Below are 20,284 nucleotides of genomic sequence, written 5' to 3'. Positions count from 1 at the left end.
AAGGAAAAAAAGAAAACTATTGAGGGATGAACATGAATACCAAACTAAAAAGGCCTACCCCTTACCTAAGGCTTATTGTGATGGTGAGGAAGGAGAGGTTTCTGGTCAGACAATAGAGGGAGTACAGGGTAGATTGGGACCTAGTGTAAGACAGGGTGATAATGGTAATACTTATGATTCAGAATTTCCAGCATTAAGGAGGTCAGCAAGATTACAACATAAAAATAGTTTTAGGGACGATCAAGTTTTTTTAGGAGCTCAGGGACCAGTAGGGAGGAAAAACAGTTACAGGGGCCCACCAATGTGGAAGAAGAACACATACCATTAGATACTGGTATAGATAGGAATATGGGGCTAGATAATGACCCTATTAGGTATGGCTATGGTGGTTTACTTTGTACTTACAAAGGTTTCAACATATTCAATTATGGTGGGATAGAAATTACTAAAGATATTTTTCATCTGTTTATGAAGGGCATCAAATTTGTTCCTTCATATAAAGTAAAAATCAGTGATACCTTGACTGAATTAAAACTTTTTGTTAGAAAATTGAATCTAGGTCTTTTATATAAGGATTCTAACAGACAAATTAGTACTGAAAGAAATGCTTTTTCCTTCAAGAAGAAAAGTTGTTTTAACCCCCCTCTTCACCCCTTATTAAACACTTTTGAAAATATTTGTTGTCAGGAAATATATCAGACCATAAAAGAACATAAACCAAGGTTTTCAAATTTAACTATGAATGAAAAATTAATGTTAGAACAACTGAGGAACAAAAAAGATTTAAGGTTTATGAAACCTGACAAAGGAGGTGGCATGACAGTGGTGAACAAAACTGATTACAATAATAAAATCACTTCTATGTTACATGATGTAAGTAAATATGAGGTTGTGTCTCGAAATAAGATCAAGTTAGCTAACCAGAGAATTAGTTTATTTCTGGAAGACTCTTTATTACAGGGGGTAATAAATGAAGAGATTTTTAATTTTTTGCAGATTGAGAAACCTACTATCCCTATAGCTTTTGGGATACCAAAGACACATAAAGATGTTAGGGATCCCCCTTATAGGTTGATCATTGCTGGACAAAATAGTATCACCTATCCTTTAGGTGTATTTGTGGATAGGATGGTTAGGAAACATCTAGTGGCTATTGAACATTTATTAGTGGATTCTTGGGACTTTTTAAAAAGAATTGAAAATGGGTACTATAACAATCAAGTAAATTTCTCCACTATTGATGTGGTAGATTTATTTACCTCAATACCACATGAAAGGGGTCTGGAATTTTTTCATGATGCATTGGTAGAAAAAACTAATTTAAATAATACAATGATCAATTTTATTACTGAATTAATGGAGGTAATTTTGAAAAATAACTATTTCAGTTTTGAAGGAGAGTTTTTTAAACAAACTGCTGGAGTAGCAATGGGCAGTAGTTGTGCCCCCCTTTTTTCTAACTTGGTTTTTTACAAATGGGAGACAAATTTTGTTTTTGGAAGTCCTTTTAGTGACAAATGGTGTATATATTTGAGATTTTTAGACGACTTATTTATTTTGTGGAAAACCGAAGGATATCATGAAAAATTTCTTGAATATTTAAATAACAGATGTGAATATTTTAAATTCACAGGGGTTGGTAACAATTCTGCTATTAATTATCTGGATGTTAATTTGTCCAAAGACAGGACACAGGGCTGTTTTCAATCCTGTGTATATAGGAAAGAGACTTATTCTAATGACTATCTTGATTTTTCTAGCTGCCATCCTTATTATGTTAAGAAAAATATAGTCAAAGGACAGATGGTCCGGGGAGTTAGAATGTGTTCTAGTAAGGAGTTGTTAACTATGGAAACTGATAAATTGAGTGAAATGTTTATAGCAAGGGGTTACCCCATCAAATTTGTTACAGACATCAAAAAACAAGTTATAAGTGAATGGGGTTTGAGATACAAACCTCTACTTGGGGATGTTGAAAATTGTCAGGTTTTAGTAAATGGTAATGTCATAGACCATTCAAAATCCATGGTCTTGACAATGGGTGAAACATCATCCCATGTTAGGAACATAATCAGTAACAACTGGAACATTTTTAAAAGCAATCAAGAAGTTTTGTCCACCTTTGGTAACCAACCTACCTTTACGTATAAAGTGAATAGAAATTTAAAAAGCTTATTTCAAAGTAACTGCAGTGGTTGGAAAAAGGATGGTAAAGGAACTAGGCGTTGTGGTAATTGCGGTTATTGTAAATACATCATTCCGCATCCTGTGGTAGTGTTAGGACCATACAAGATCAGGGTTCAATTTTGTGGGGGGACTTGTAACACCCCTGGGGTGGTTTATTTAGCTTGGTGTCAAAAATGCTATAATTATTATGTAGGAAAAACAGAAAGGAAATTTCGTAAAAGAATCTACGAACATTTGTATAGCATTTCTAAACATGATTAGAACAATGCATTATCTAAACACCTGGAATTATTTCCTGACCATGGTTTTTTGTTTGGTATTTTAGAAGTAGTAGGGAAAGATATAAGGGGTGGTGATTGGAACAACCAGTTGTTAAGAGCTGAGGTGAGGTGGCAACTAGAATTAAATGCCACGGTCCCTCCTGGTCTTAATGACCATATAAGTATCAAACCTGAGCTAAAATATAGAGCATATGTACTATGAAAACACATATCTCCCTGAGTGTTTGTTCATTCATTTAGTTTTCTTGTTATATTTATTTCCACAAAACTGGTTATTATTATTTGTAAATAATTTTGTATAAAGTAGCAAACAATTATTTTATATATGGAGTTTTAAATAGGAAAGCTTTTTTAGAATGATGTTTTTTCATTTCACATTCCCTTTAAATATTAATTGTCAATGAACTAATTAATTACAAGATTTTGTATTTAAATGGGTGGATTTATATGTGGAGTGTTCTGATGAAGTCATTTGACGAAAGCGCTTAACCTATGTGTCTTGTTTAATAAAACTGTGTTTGACTTGGATACGTGGCTTTTATTCGTGTTCGAGGCTGAGGGATATTGGCTGGCTGCTTTTTCTGGTATTACTGGTGTATTTTTGGCACTTTGTGGTTTTGGAGATCTAGTAATTGCTGAGATCTTGTTTCTGAGTAGCACACAACATATTTGCATACTTCTGACCGGATTACTTTTTTATGCAAAAAAAAGTTTATTAACACTTCATTTATGTTATTTATGTGTTGATTGTTGTCACTTGTGTGTTTGTTTACTATCTGGGAAGAGGAATTATTCAAATAAGCCTTTTCAGTCACTGCATGGGTCATGGGTATGGTTCAATGGCAGATAATGTATGTAGTGAAAAAAAAAATGTAAAGTTCTTCATTATACATAGGGAACAGTATGTATGACAGGGTCTTTAATTGGATCCCTCTATCATATAAGTACTATCAACATGAATAAAAGCAAGATGCAAGATTTAATAGTTATTAGAAAATAAAACAGACAAAATGTTTGCATTAATACAAGAAGAAATTATGAAAAACTGGCAGTTGAGGACTACAGGTGAGAAAAAAAATTATCCTTAGCATTACAAATTATGAAGTAGCTGAAGAAGTCATCTAATAAAAAAAATGTAAAGATGCTAAAGATATAGGAACAACTTAAATTGTGTTTGTGGGATAAGGGAATGAATGCAATGAACAGAAGCTTCCATTATTTTTTTGTTATGCGATTTTAAGAGGGATCACATAAGAGATTAATTTGAAAACAGTTTCTATCTACCTTTCTAAGCCATTATCAAAAAAAAAAAAAAAAAAAAACTTGGAATTTTGGGTCTCTGATTGCACATACAAACTGGGTCTGAAATGTTATCTGACAGTCTTCTAATTTCTTATAGGATGAGAAACATACCAGTGATACAACAGAAATCCATTTATATATAGTGAACATTTAAGAATCACTGTTCAAGTTATATGAGTTGTATATTAGATGTACCCCAGATGGGCAGCGCAGGTGAGGAAGAGCAATTTATAAACTAAAGTAATAACTAGAAAGTTTCCACTTTCACTACCTCTTTGGTCACTGACAAATGCACCGATGACCCAGTTTTCTTGACAAAGGGACAGCCATGCAAATATTGATTAGTGTTTTCTATTTAGTAATATTTGCTTTCAGTTCTTTCTTCCTAGAGATGTTTACATGGAAGGAAAATCCAAGTATTTAGAGGAAGAAATTTTTATTGATTGATGGTTGAGCTTCAAGAGGTGGTCACATAGCACTGAAAGTGAATTATAATAATAAAAAAAAATTAAGATGAGATTGGTATAGGTACTGTTCAAGATATCCAATGATTAGTACAAGACATAACTGGCAATTATTTGGGTCAGTCAGGATTAAGGTAGAAAGATATTTTCTGGATAGTGATCAAGATGGGTGGAAGGATGCATACAGATGAAGAAATGAGAAAATCAGACAAGAACCGAAAGCAGCCCCAGTTACAGAGAACACCAAAGAGAACACATTACATCGGATAGGGACATATGCACTAAAACAGAACACAATCTGGTGAAGAAGAATTGGGAGAGTCAGGAAAAAGATGAGGGGAAATAAGGGTGTCTAGCAAACAGAAGGATGTATTACAGGAGAGAATACCTGTGACATTTAAGCATGACCATCAAAGAAGGTAAGAAATTGATATTGAATCAAAAAAGATAGTGACAGTTGCTAAAACAACCACAACACCATATAGAAAATGATAAAATGGTGTTGATGAATGTGATGGAAGAAGTCTGCTGCAAGAACTAATAGGATGTTTCACTAGCTGACTAAAGGGAACATACGTGTCATTACAGTGGCTCTGAAAAAAGACCTTGAACTAGACTATAGGCACAGTTTGTAGTACTTTGAAAAGGTGCCCTAGGATGAACAAATAGTCATAGCAAAAAAAAAAATGTCAAGTAAATTACCATTCCTATCAAAAGCTATGGAGGCAGAGACATAGCTGGTAAAATGTGCTTTAGACAGAGACTGCAAGGATTTGACACACTTATTTTAACAAAGGAAAATGCAAGTGTCAAGGCACTGAAAAAGGAACTATTTCTTACCCTTCATATCACCGTTTGAAAAACAAAGCAACTGTCCATTTTTGCTGGTGGTTCAAACCCTATTTACATAGCACCTATGTTGTCTATGGACATTTATATAGTAAATATATTGTTCTTTATTTGAGTATGCAGGGCATCAGACTGACACATTACTCATTTACAGTAATTTCAGTAGGTATACTAGTCATGAAGGAACATTTGGTCCTGGAAGAGGTCTTCGGATCTTGTCTTTATGGAGCAAAAGTCAACAATAAATACAACAATGTTAGAGGGGCACAACCTGTTGCTCAGGAATCCTTGTGCCAAACATAATAACCACAAGAAACAGAATATAATAATTTCTGAAACACTCCTGAATAGTTCAAGGTATCAAAGACTATTATACATTTTCAATTGGTTTCAGCTTGCTTGTTTAATGATTACAAAATGTAGTGCCGTATTCAATAATGTGTCAAATAAGTAAGGTATAAAATGGTACAATTATTTCATTTCATTTCATTCAGCTGATGCTCTGGCCTACCCAGTATCCATCTTGATTAACCGATCTCTGTCAGAAAGTTACGTTCCCACATTGTGGAAAGTCACAGATATAATTCCCCTCCACAAAGGCGGACCCTCTGCAGAACTAACCAATTACCGCCCCATAGCTATTCTCTCTCCACTCTCCAAAATACTAGAGAGGTGCATACACTCTTAGGTCTTACACTACCTCCTTACTAACAACCTCCTTTCCAGTACTCAGCATGGTTTCCGACCAAACCATAGCACCACCACTGCCTTACTCTCCTTTACAAACACTATCCATCAGCATAAAAACAATGGATATCTCTCCTCTGCTACTTTCCTAGACCTATCTAAAGCATTTGACATGGTCCCACACAAACAACTTATCTCTGTCCTCAATAACCTATCCTTCTCACAATCAGTCACCAACTGGTTTCAGAGTTACCTGTCTGACCGCCAACAATCCGTTGTATGGCAGAATTACATATCTCCCCAACTACCTGTCTCCATAGGGGTTCCCCAAGGATCCATCCTTGGACCCCTACTTTTCTTTGTTTACACCAATAATCTAGCCTCTGCCACCAAACATGGCACACTCATCCAATACGCAGATGACTCTACCATCATCTGCTCAGCCCAGTCCCTACCCAAACTGCAAAAAGTCACACAGGAAGCCTTTTCCTCTGTTGAAACATGGTTATCCGATGCCCAATTAATATTCAACCCAAACAAAACTAAACTACTCATCTTCTAACCCACGAAACATACTCAAAACAACTCTCACTTTAACATCACAGCAAAGACAACACCACTATATACCCAACTGAACACACCAAATTGCTAGGAGTGGAAATAGACAATAAACTAAAATTTGACATTCACATATCCATGACCATAAAAAGTCCACAAAAACTAGGAGCATTATACAGAAATAAACAATTTCTCACCAAAGCAGCAAAGATTTCAATAGCAAATTCCCACCTTATCTCCACCCTACTTTATGCCTCTCCAGTATTTACCAACCTAAGGCAATGTGATCTAAACAAGCTAGAGTCCTGCTACAACAAAATCGCAAAATTCGCCACAGGGGCATCCTACCGTAGTCACCACTGTCTCTCACTTGCTGAACTGGGCTGGCTTGAACTCCCTCACCTCCTTCAGTGGTATCAACTCTCACTCACCCACAAACTAGTAAACCATCCACTAAATGTCCCATCCCTCCAGAATCTACTCCAACCCTATCGCACCACCAGACCACTAAGATCCATCAACAAAAATCACTTGCAGATCACTAAAGCCAATAACTCTGCTGGTGAAGCACTATTCTCTTGCGCCATAGCCAAATTATGGAACTCACTCCCACCCACAATTACCTCCATACCATCATGCACCAACTTCAAAACTTTATTAAAAGCGCACCTAAAAACATGCTGGCTATGCCCTTGCAACTCCCACTCTAATATCATCCACCCCATCCAACTACTACCTTTCTTTCACCTCCACTAACTACCTTGATGATAGCAAGCTCAGATGCTCATAAGCCTAGTACTTATTATACAGCAGGAACTTCTCATTGTTACATTTGTTAATGCCTGTTATGTACTTCACAGATGAAGATTCTAGTTGTCTACTGATGTACTATGTTCTTCATCTGTAAATATGTTGTAAGTAATTTCTATGTTAAATTGTTAATCACTATGTAATCCAATGTAACTACTGTCTGTTTATTTTACTGTGGAGCTTTTCTCTCCGGGCCTCCGCTGAAAATGGACCCACGTCCAGGCGGACACTCCCGGTCAACAAATTTAAATAAATAAATAAATAAATAATAATTGGATTGACTAGATATGCCCTTTAGAATTCCATAGACTGCAGATTATGTGTTTCTAGGTTTCAAAGAAATACTCTGGTCCATGTTTTAAGTTGTTGTTTACTACAGTCTCTTGATTTTTAGTGACTGTGTTTATTATCTATTATTTGAGAGTTTATTATATATTCATGATTAAAGATGTCGATTCTCATGACACATTTATTAATATGAAAGATTATGTCATTGCTGCTGCATCATACGTACTTTTTGCAGACTATCTTGCTGAACATTGGCCACCTTTTAATTATGTTATTCAGTTTGCAGTTCTTGTCATTTGTTGCCACTTGCTGCCATCCAAGAGACATTTCCAGTTTTGACTTCTGTAAAGAAATGTTCAGAAGAATCAGTCTCCCTGTGACTGCCTTTCTTATGGTGATCTTCCTCATTTAGGTTGTCCAGGCATGCTGTATGTATGGGTAATGCTCCATGCCCTCATGTATAACATGAATGGTTGCAAAAATGTTTCCCAAATTCATCTATCTGCTGAAGTCTGCAGTGGGGGTATCTATTGCTGGACACTGAGGGGGAGTTTTCCTCATCGTGGCTGCAGAACAGTCTGTATAGTCTGGCGTTCAGAGTCTCTGGCTGTAAAAAACTCTCTTTGAGATATCGCAAACCACAGCTGGCCTTCTGTGAAACTGGGGTACAGTATTCAGGTTTGAACAAAAAATGCTGACAGCATGTTGTAAGATATGAACAATGAGACGGGTTAGCCAGGATGATTGTTGTGGAAAGCAACACACCTCCTATGGTCTCCTGTATTGAAAGGACACAGGCTGCATGTGTCAGCTATTACATAGCTCCAGTATCTGCAGAATTTATTCAAAGTAGCACATTTTTCAACAACAGATTTAAAGTTCAATTTTTCATTTGATTTTATAGTTCAAAATCAGACTTTGTAGCAAATGCGTGCATGTATTTTGTCTCTAAGCTTTATGATTTTTAATCTGTTTTCTTAACATTTTTTAGTTCAATATTATACTTTCTAAAAATGTATGCTTGTGCTTCCCTTTTCTGTACCAGTGCTTATCTCCTAAGATCATGTATAAGGAAAAGGGCCAATTATGAAATACTGGAGGATTATCAAAAAATGGAGACAAATTGTCATAACAAAAATGAGTCTCAAAAGAAGTTACCTTTTGATAAATAAGTGCATTTGATCCATTTTTAAAAGCCTCTTCACTGTCTCATTTAAACATATACATATGTCAAGGAATTATGCATATCATGCTGAAGTACTAAACAGATCTAACACTTAATGCCTCACAACAAGTCCATTTAATCACCGCTTACACACTTTATGGCAAGGGAGATCATAAGAGTTGTTCCTTGCCACAACTTAAGTAGAACTGATGAAACTTAATTGTAGAACATTCCACTAAGAGAAGCAAGCCAATTAATGGTATAGCCATTAGACTAGCTAAGGATGACACACAGGTTAGCTTTCACAAATGTCAATAAATTATTAAAACAGCAACAACAACTACTTCAAACTTTTAAAGTTGACTTATTTTATGTATGTACTGAAACTTTCTTTGCAGGGAAAAAATTAAATGAGGTGGTAGGGAGCAGTGAATTATGAGAAGAGGCTGAATTTACATCCTGGAAAGTTTTCACCCTCTGAGCACTATCAGTGAAAGGGAAAATAGACCTCTTTAGCATCAGATACATCTTTTAATCAAGGAATTATTTGGTTTGTAGATACAGAAAGTTGAAGTCTGTGGCTTGTATTCTCTTAATAGCTCTATAGGTTTGTGCTTTTCATGACAGCTACAGCTTGCACTAGTATATAGTTCCAAACATTGCAGTTCCAACACAATACTGGTGTATAAATTCCCACCATGTGATCATCATTACTACAACATAGCTGAGAAAAGTTAACAAATTCTGCCAGAAGAGGTGACTGGGGTTCGATTAGCATTCCTAACATTGGAGGAGCTAGGCTGAGAGGGGGAGGAGTTTGCAGACATGGCCCACTTGACTGTAGTCTGCACAGGTGAGGTTTGCATGCACTCAGAGACACAGAGGACACTCTGGGCAGTACAGTCTGTGTGGTGGAGACTGTAGAGACCACTTCTTATTTAATGTGGAAGAGTCAGTGCTGCTTGGGGAAATGTCTCTGTGGAAGTGAATGGATATCCTATGTAGACAGTCTATTGTATAACCCTACCTGCATCTGGCCTGGTGTGTGCACAGATAGGACCAGAGGAAAAAAAATGCTTTGAATCACCTCTATTGGCTGCCTCAGTGATGAACCCTCTCATTCAGAGCTCACCTGTTGATGGCAGAAAATTATAACCCAAGAGATGGACTGATGGTTAGCAGGTAGCAGGGGCAAAAAGTGAAAAAAAATATTTCCAGACAAAAGATTTTTACTTCATGAGTTACTGTCAGAATCTGCATGTTTAAGGTAATTTGTTTTACATGTTAGGACTGGTTTGTGAAAAAATACCTGTGGAAATTATGCCTAGAGTGATCTAGCAATTGGAAGGCACAAGATAATATCAGTGCACTATAAAATACATAATAGTGAAGGATATGAATGAGATTCTTACAAGTTCTTCTGTATAGCAACTTCAGCATGTGTGCACTCAGCTCTGATTTTATTATCTGAATCTGGGCAGGTAATGACAGTAAGCGTTCATCAAGAGAGAATTATTGCTAAATCAAAGTGTACTGCAGTGTATAGTGGTATGTACCCCATGAACCAAAAGCTTGTGGATAAAACAGGTATCATTCCATGAGTAACTGAGTGAATGAATAAATGTTCATACAGTGCTGCATAAAACTGATAATAATAATACTACTACTACTAATAATAATAATAAAGATAACCTCATAAAAATGGAAATCAGCATTCTGAAAGAGACTGTTTCCTTGGAATCTGGGATACATATGATTTGGTACCAAAGATATGGATATAGTTTAATGCAGACATCTTTGCAATAGCTATCTGAAGCAATCTTCTAATACATAATAATATAAAAAATTGGAACTCGGCATTCTGAAAGACTGTTGCCTTGGAATCTGGAAATACATATATTGTAGCAGCCTAGTAATGGAGATAGTGTAATGCAGACATATTTGCAATAGCTATCTGAAGGAATCTTCTTATATATGAGCAGCTCCCAATGCCCTATTACATTAGTAGAAACAAGAGGAAACATGGTTTACTTGTTGAAAGCAGTTAGATAAGACTGCAAAAGTGCAAAACTGAGATGAAATGATAGGCTATTGAAAAGAAAACACATTCCAAATGAAAGGCTTCTGATCACTCATGAACAAGTGCATGAACTAATTCACAGAATGGATAGATAATGATCTAGAATAAGAGTGGAACAAGTACTGAATTTTAACCTCAGTAATTCTGAAGACTAGTATAGCTATTCACCTCATGCTGCTAATAAACACTGCAAACATACATATCTAAGTATTTGTGAAGAAATTAGACACTGTCATCTGTGCTAACATGCCTAGCTGAGGTTTTGTACATAATGCCAGATTAACCTGTTTATTATATGCCAGCATTACTAGCTATGATATTGTAAATACGTTCTTACATGTTGATTAATACTCTGTTTGTACAGGATATTTAAAAAAAGTTGAACAGTGTTCTGTTAAATGTCTAACTGTGTGTGTTTGTGCAGAAGGTTCTAAATGCAGACTATCTCAGAGTCAGCAGATCTATATATGATGTCATTGGAATGCTTCCAGTTGCTATGTGTTTACTGTCAGAGACTTAAAGATAGGAAGGAAATTAATAAACAGATGTTTGTGGATTTTCAAAAAGTGAAATGAAAATAAGAACTAAAACAGATGAGACTGTTAACCTAGCTTATAAAAGATCCTGCTGAAGACATTTAGTTAGTTGTGTTGAGAACAGCTCAGAAGTTCAGAAGTCAGTCAAGCTGAGTTGTAATCACAGTTGTATTGAGAAGTGGATACCTAAAGGACTCACCAAGAACTGTAAGCCTGCCTTTGCTCTGTTGTAATATTTTGTTTAGATCAGGGATAGTGTAATGCAGTTAGATAGGAAATTATAGCTAATTAGTCAGAGTTTCTCTAAATGTTGGATTTCTATCCTTCAAGATTAATTTAATTTTCTTGGCGATTAAATTCTGTTTGTTTATTGAAATTACTGTTTTACATTTTTTCAAGATTAATTCCATTTTCCTGGTGATTTAATTCTGTTTGTTTATTGAAGTTACTGTTTTACATTTTAAATCATTTTGCTCATTATTAAATATTTTATTATCTTACATTGAGGCTGGTCAATCAGTGTACTCTTCAGTGATTTGAGAGTGCTTATACTTGCTTTGATAATTTCTGAGCAGCTCCAAGAGCCTGGCTGCTTTATGTCATTTGCTACCATTTGTTTTGGTATCTAAGTTTAATATTTGGACACCCCTTTAAAAGGACACATAGATGCTCTGATTGGTGGCAGCCTGCTACCTTGTTATTTTGGGAACAGGACACAGCTGGAAATCTGTGTCAGGCATTCCCAGAAGTGTTTGCATGTGTGATATTTAATTTATTTAAGTGTGAGTATATCAAAGGTCTTATGCTTGGACACATTGTGTGTAATATGGAGTTATATTAGGGGGTGGATAGAAGTATACAGTCCAGTCCCAGGTTATAGAGCATGTTTCTGTTGTGCTCTTAGGGGAAATTATGAACTATTACTCCTGTTTAAGTGATGGTCTCACTGTGGAGTCAGTAGTGAGGATTGAAGTTCCTTAGTTACTGACCCAGCTGACCCAGGATAGTAGGGGAATGTCATATGTTGGTGGCAGTTCACTGGGATATTAATCAGGCATCACATATTGGTGGCAGTTCAGTGGGATATTAGGCAGATGTCACAGTATGCATGATGTCAGCTGCTACCTGAATTCATTTTTATTTAAGGCCATCACTAACATTTTTCCTTTCAGCTAGATATTTACAAGTAGATTCTAATGAGGTAGATCAGGGGATTCAGAGAAAAGCTCCATTGATGACAGCAGTTAAGTATCTATCCCTTTGGAGCGTAATGACAATGCAAAAGATGAACGTAGCAGTCAGACATAGCCTGTTCTAACAGTGACCATTTTGCTTGTAGCCTTTCAACAAAACCCAAAAGACCAAACTGGTATTTTATTGAAAGCTGACATTGCAAAGAAAAACTGTTGTCAGAAGAGATGTGAAGGGATCTTTACTGTTCACCTGCATGATCAAGAAATACTGCTAAGGTGTTTCTCCAGTCTTTTTCTTTATTTTGATTCCTCATATCCTACTCTGACAGCCTCAGTGAGAAAGACTGAACAGTGTAAACTATCCTATCAATCCTATCATTCATTACTGCTTCATTGCAGCAAAGTGTCCCTTGTCCATAGAAGACATGTATAAAATAATAACAGTTTTACCAAACAGCATTAAAATTAGGTAAGAAAAGAAATTGAGGTTCTCTAAAATTCGTGCTATATGAAAATGAAAATATATGTTATCAAAAATCAAAATGTGTGAGATATGTCAATGTGCAGACAGACTTTCAAGTTAGTAAGGAAAACTCAATAACTGCTTATCATCAACAGAAGTAGTTTGAACTACCAAGTCACCATCTTCTGGCCATAGTGGCATTTAAACTTAAATAGTCAAAATTTACTTTACTTGTTCACAGGACTGAATTACTGTAATTATAAATTATGGAAACTTATATAGAACGCAAATAAATAGAGCTGATTTTCCCATCTAATATAGAACATGTAAGTGATTTATTTTTATTCTGACTGTAGGAGATGTAATGTTTTACATGCAACTATTTTTAATTAAATGCCAAAAAAAAGTCTTACCTACTGCATGTCTAGGAGCTTAGATTTAAAAAGTGTGTTAAATGCAGCCTTCAATAACCCCATCACCAAGCACTCTTAAGGCAAACTATAAATGGATTGAAGCAAAATGACTAATTGTATGATACTAGGATGTACTTTGATGCTAGGAACATTTTATGAAAAAAAATGCTCATAAGGAATATTCTACAGCATCAGTGTTGCTATAGAAACAAGCTCTTGCAGAGGATGCTTGCTGACCTTTTGTTATTATAGGTAAATATCAAGATATTTAAAGATCTTAATAATAAATCCACCTATTTCACTAGGCCAAATATGTCAATAAAAGTCATTCTGAATGTAGGTTAACTTTTTTTGTGTTGTGTTTTCTCACATGCATTTCAACAGGATTGATAACATTTTTACCTGAGCAAAAACAGTACAAATTGATCAAATAAAATTATTTTAGAATAAATCTTAAAAGTCTGTATTTCTATTTTTGAGATAGATGTAATATTAAAAGAAAATAAAAGAAAGTAAAAATGTTGCATATGATGGTTTATCTTGGGCAATACTTTTTGATATCATCTTTGCCTTATTAAGGGTTGTAGCGGAGACTAAGTCAATCAATAGATGGGAAGCGAAGAACGATTACTGGAATAAATGACAGTAGATCAGAAGATGCATCCATGTCCTCCCACCCTGCATACATACCTGTCAGCAATATACTAATTAACAGTTTCACTTACTGACATATTCCTGGGATGAGTAAATGGTACAGCAGACAAAAATTCAGATGAACACAGGAAGGATGTTCAAGCTCCACAGAGAAGTCAGTTAAGACAAGAACAGCAAACCAATAGCTGTGAGTAAAGAATGCAATGCATAGAAAATACAATGGAAAGGGATGAAATGAGTAAAACAATGCAACAACAGAGTGACTAAAAGAAATACGGCAAACTTGAAAAACTGTACTTTGGGGGAACACTGTGTGTTTACAAATCCGATGAATCAGTGGGTTTGGTTTGCAGAAGTAGGAAAAGCAAACACACTTTAAAAAGCAGCACTGTGTAACAGATAGCTCTTAAAGATATGCTAAGGACAGGGAATTTTGTATATAAGGCACCTTGCCACACTACATCATAGATGTTCTTCCTGAAGTTTTTTAACTATGTTCATTCATCCTGTGTTTTAGGCTAATGTGACTTTAAATGATATTTCGTGTTTGCTAACATGATCTTATCATATTTGTTTTGTTTTGTGCTAATGTAAATAATAGCTGAAGAATTGTTTACATGTTCCATGTCCATGAAGCTTGTACTAGTATTATCAAATACTAGAAAATAATTATGCAAAATGTCATAAAGGAAAGATATGCATTTTGACAAAGAAATTGGCCAATAATTTAGACCAGAAGTCCATTCATCCACAACCCCTTTCCACTTGGTTTTTGTACTTGGGAGCAGGATGTCACTTCAATAGTGACAATCAACTGCAGCCACGGTTCACACTGCCAGGTGGCAAGCCCTGTCATAGTTGTTCTCCTATAACACACAATCACACACGCACTCACACCAATGGCCAATTTAGAGTATTCAATATGCCTACTTCATGTCTTTGGAATGTGGGAGGAAACCTAAGCACCCAGAGGAAACCCTCATGACTACAATGAAGACATGCAGACTCCACACTGAAGACACTTCAGCCAGGAACCAAACTGGAAAACCTTTTGTGTGAGGCAACAATGCTATCCACTACACTCTACACAACAATATGCATTAAATAGTACTAGGTGGGCAAGACTGGGTAAATATGACTTGTAAAATTTGCATTAATTCTAACAGTCACATTTTCTGCCATTGCACATTTTTTGATACAGGTAGTGATAGCCAGTTAATACAAGATGCATGTGGTTATTTTATCTGAAAAGCACCTGCCATCTGATGCAATCTTAGAGGTACTGAATAAGGCCTTACTGACTCAGTAGGATTACTATGCAGTTGTTGAATGTATGTTGGGATAAAAGACACATTTGAATAAACACAAATACAGACCATAGACCACAATAAAAGGTGACATACGGAAATTGAAATTTCAACTGATTAGGAGCTATTTTTTTACACAATCCAGAAACACTTCCTGTGCAAGGCCGAGAGGTTTTCCCTTATACTTTTCAGTTTTGTGGTATCATTCATGATTTTTCCCCAAGTTTCTCTCCTAAGATTCTGTTTTTACAATATCACCATAGTTATGTATAATGCCTTCATGGACAGAAATGTCTGCCCTGCATTTCCAGTGGTGTCTAACTGTCAAAATGCAGATCTGCATAATATAACAATTGAAATGGCATTATCCATCTCTTTCACTGCATTAACCTTTTCAGTCTCCAGACAGATGTATTTTGTGTAAACAGCAAGAAGTGCTGTTGCAATCAGGTCCACATATACTTTCATTTCGACTTTATGTTAGATGAATCTTCATATATCTTTGATTAGTGTATCTACAGAGCACACCAGCATTCCAGAAATGTAAATAATATTCAGTGTATAACAATGCAAATTTGTCATATCTCTACAAATTCACAATTATGTTTCATCAAGAGTTTTACCAAACATTGGAATACTGTTTTTGATGTTTTCTAACTGATTGTTTGTCCTAAAAGAAATTACAGAACCTCCCTCATGAAAATATGAGGCAAAGCACTTTATTTTCAATATGAACGCAACCATTTCTGTATCAAGCAAAGTATCAAAACATAGTCCATTGGCAGCTAGCTGCAATGACAGTTCTGAAATAGAACAGCACACATGTATGTTTGAAATGTTACCGTTAAAATGTTGACAGGTGTTGAAGCATTATCAATGCACATACCATGTTCTTTATGAAGCCTTTTTTTGAGAAGATAGTTACTCTTCTCAGTACTGCTTTCTGAAATGTTGGACATACCATTCTTCATGTAGTTAGACGTAGTTAATAGGGACAACATCCATTTATTTATGAAGTCAAGTCACTAGAGATGCAGTCCCTTTTCAGGAGTGACCTGAGACCAAGGCCTGGTTAAGTGACTTGCTTAACTTTACACAGTTGGTAAACAAAAGGTTGAAGGAAACAAACACTTTACCAAAGGAACTAGAGCTTACAGTCTTAATCCTCTGTGCCAGCAGCCAGAGATTCCTATATACCGCTAAGCATACTTATTTTCCAGCAGTCGTTTCATTTTTTTTTTTAGTATCTGTAATTGAAACTCTCATCTTCTATTGACTTTGAACAAATGTGAGTCAATGATTGGCACATACAAAACTCAGTGTCATGAGACGCCATCCTCCGAAAAGTGAGCCGCAGTAAAAATGAATAAAATCTCATCAAATGTATGTAAAATTCACTAATTTATTATAACAAGAATCCAACTGGTTAAGCACTTTCACTCACATCAAAGCAAGCTTCATCAGAACAAAATACAGAAAACTGTTAGCGTTTAAATAACCTTGGCGCCAAAAGCACTGCATTTAGAAGAACATACACTTAGCCCTACTGAAAACCTTACAAAAATACCCTTATAAACCAAATTGCATACATACTAAATCTAATAATCATACCATATTGAATACATAAACACTATATACGTGACATACTAATAAAATTACTTAATAAAACATCTAAGTGCTTTACTGTGCAAAATGCTCAATAAAGTAACTAAATTATGACATGAAATGAAACACATAAACTAAGTTACTAGTCAAGCTAGTTAAAAAAGTCAAGCCAAATTCAGAAGAGGCTTGATAGTTTTAACATCATTTAAACTTGGTGTTGTTTAGGCATCCGTGTAGAGTTGCCACCAAACTTCTTTGTATGATAGCATTCCTTTAATGTCACCCTCCCTGGGGTCCATTTGAACACTTTCCAAAATGGCAAATTTGAAATTATGTCTGCCCCCACACTTGTTAATATGCCTATATAAAGCATTTTTATCATCCTTGGTTCTAATACTGTACAAATGTGCATAAGTACGCTTATTAAATTTCCTTTCTGCCTTTCCAATATAAAATCCTGGACAGACCATATATTTGGCTAAATATATAACCATTTTAGTATTACAGTTACCTTGTTGAAATCTAATATTCATCCTGTTCACATTTTCTAACGTAATCCTGCCTTCCTGTAAAATGGCGTGACATTGCTTACAACTTCCACATTTTTTTAGTAGTAAACATGTTATTAGGAACGTTAAGCAAATAACCTCTCTCGAGGTAGTTCTTAATATTACGTCCCATTTTATTGACAAACAAGGGTCGAGTCCCCAAAATGTTAGCAATATCCTGGTCTACTGAAATAATGTTCCAGTTATTGACCATAATTTTCTTTACTTTTCCAATATGTGGAAAAAATTCCAGAACACAAGCTCGACCAAGAGTTGTACCAACATCTGTAAGATTATCCTGTTTGTTACTATTGTTGACTTTATGATAGTAATTATAGCCTAATAAAGGAATATATTTGCTTCCCCATTCCTTAATGACTGCTTTACTTACTTTAGACATCATATTTACATTGTATCCTCTGTCACTGAATAAAGAAGTGATAAATGACACTTCTTCTAGCATCTCAGAGTACTGCAAAGTCATTCTAATAGCACATATAAGTTTTCCAGCTATAGGTGCATGTGCTTCCATTGCCTTATTTTATTACAGCTTTGATGGGTAAGGTGGGCAAATTTGACACACAAGGATCCTGAGTTTATCTTTAATTGATTAACATTTGAGCAACCCACCACCACCACCGAATAGACAGCTGCTGATTTTTTGTCTTGCATGGAGAGGTACATCAGTTTTATCTACAAGATGACAACAGTAGCACCACTGCTGCAAACTACTGCTACTGTATGTAAGAGGATGGTGCAGTAGTCAAATCCATATATACATAAACAGTTCCACCTCCTCTAAAGCTACTAAGCAAGGGAAAAGGCATTAAGGTGTACTTCATGGTCTTCAAACAGTATGTCCAACACATGGGGTTTAGACAGCAATCACTGGGTTAGAACACTCTTAACGAGGCTATCTGACAAAGGTCTTCAAGGGCATTTTAGACACTGAATATTAAGACTATGATAAAGTTAAAAAAGCACTGCAAGCTCATACAGGTGTTACCTCTGATAAACAAGCTAAAAAGTTTAACAGATATAAATGCTTTATTTATTTATTAGCATTTGTTTAACAGAATGATCCAAATGAGCACAGAAAGTCAGCATTTTTAGCAGAGACCCAGGAAGAAAAGCTCCAGGTACATATGTAGATGTTTTAACTTTGATATATCACTTACATTTATATGTACAATAGAGTTTGTCAATGCACACATCCAGATATGCAATTAGTCTGTACCCTGCTTAGTTAGCTAGCTAGTTAGCTAGATAGGTAATAGATATATGGGTAGCTGGATAGACAGATAGACAGATGTGTGTGTGTGTGTGTGTGTGTGTGTGTGTGTGTGTGTGTGTGTGTGTGTGTGTGTGTGTGTGTGTGTGTGTGTGTGTGTATGTGTATTTTATAAAGAGATATAGCTATATAGATATAGATATAAATATACATATATTGAGTACTTATATGAGCTCTAAAACTACAATAACATTTGCAAGCAAATTTACAGATAATAGTGGGAATAAGCTTTGAGCTGAAAATTCAATATGAAGCATATGAGTTGTATAACTAAACATATGGTAGGAGATGCAGATAAAGAAGTATGCATTAAAGAAAGCAGATGAGTGAAAGTAAAGTTAGGGAAAGTGAAAGGATCAGCAGTAATAGAGAGCACTGGGGTTGAGAAGGGACTAAAACTAGAAGTTGGTAGATGCATCAAGCCACAGAGATGTAGGGCCCTGGATGTGACTCATGTAATCAGAGTTTGGTTATCAGCCCTGGCATGGGAAGAGCTAGGCAAGGAGGCAGAGAAATGGTGGGTCATCATTTTCCTCTTGTGCAAAATGTTGAAGGTTGTGTACAGGCAGTGGTGCATAGAGATTCCAGGGAACCACCTCTTTACCTTTAGGGGATAATGGGGCTGCATGATGAATGGGTACATCTTTGCACCGAACCCATTACACATCTTTTCCCTTGTGCTTACATTGAGTGCACACAGGGAGGACAGAGCGACAAAACATAAAACAACATGAACAAAAATGAGATTAATAGTTGTAAAACAAATTCAAAAAATTAAATAGCATATGTAATTTTGATTTGTGTCTAATTTTGGTTTGTATCACTGCGGGTGAACTGATAGAAAAATGTATTCTGTTTCTTTCCACTTTGGACCTAATCAAATTATCAGAATCTAAAAAGCTGGATAAAATAGCATTTTCCATACCAGCCTGACCCTTTTTTTAATAAACACATAAGTCAGTGACTTAAATATTAAACTAGTGCATTTAATGTATATTGAATTAGTAAATTTAACGGCAGTTCATGACAGACAGTTTGATACAAATAAGTTGTTATAACTAAAATTGATGTAACAGGATATCTTAAAAGAAAAGGGCAAGGGGAGAGAATTAGAGGAATACAATGAGCAGTTATGCAACATAAGAAGTATTACATCCTGATAACAATCTGTATTGAATTGAACCATGCATGAAACTGCACGCCTTAATCTGTTTTGATTACCATATAAAGCATTTAGCAATTTTACCATTTTAATAAGGGACATCATTTACTACCAAAGCTAAAATATTAACTATAGAATTTGATTTGCTTGTTTAGAGAAAATCAAATCCACCACCTAATTTGTTGAATTCACGTGTAATAAGTAATGAAAGTTATGAAAAAAATCTAAGATGAAATGGCTGAATTATGTAGTTTTAACATCCTTGGTTTTGTCAATCATATATATAAAATCTGCTATCTAATAAGGAGCTGTGGAAAGAAATCCAAAAACACAGATACAAATATTTATCTTTTTAAAGATACACATAGAAAAAATATGGTTTAAAGTCTTTTAAAAGCAGAACAAAACACCTAAACTATTAGTATCATACTTTATGACTTT

Source organism: Protopterus annectens, chromosome 10.part0 (assembly GCF_019279795.1).
Source record: "Protopterus annectens isolate FY-2018-M chromosome 10.part0, PAN1.0, whole genome shotgun sequence".
Taxonomy (NCBI): Eukaryota; Metazoa; Chordata; order Ceratodontiformes; family Protopteridae; genus Protopterus; species Protopterus annectens.
The sequence above is the reverse complement of the archived record's forward strand: the minus strand, read 5'-3'. Positions refer to the sequence as shown.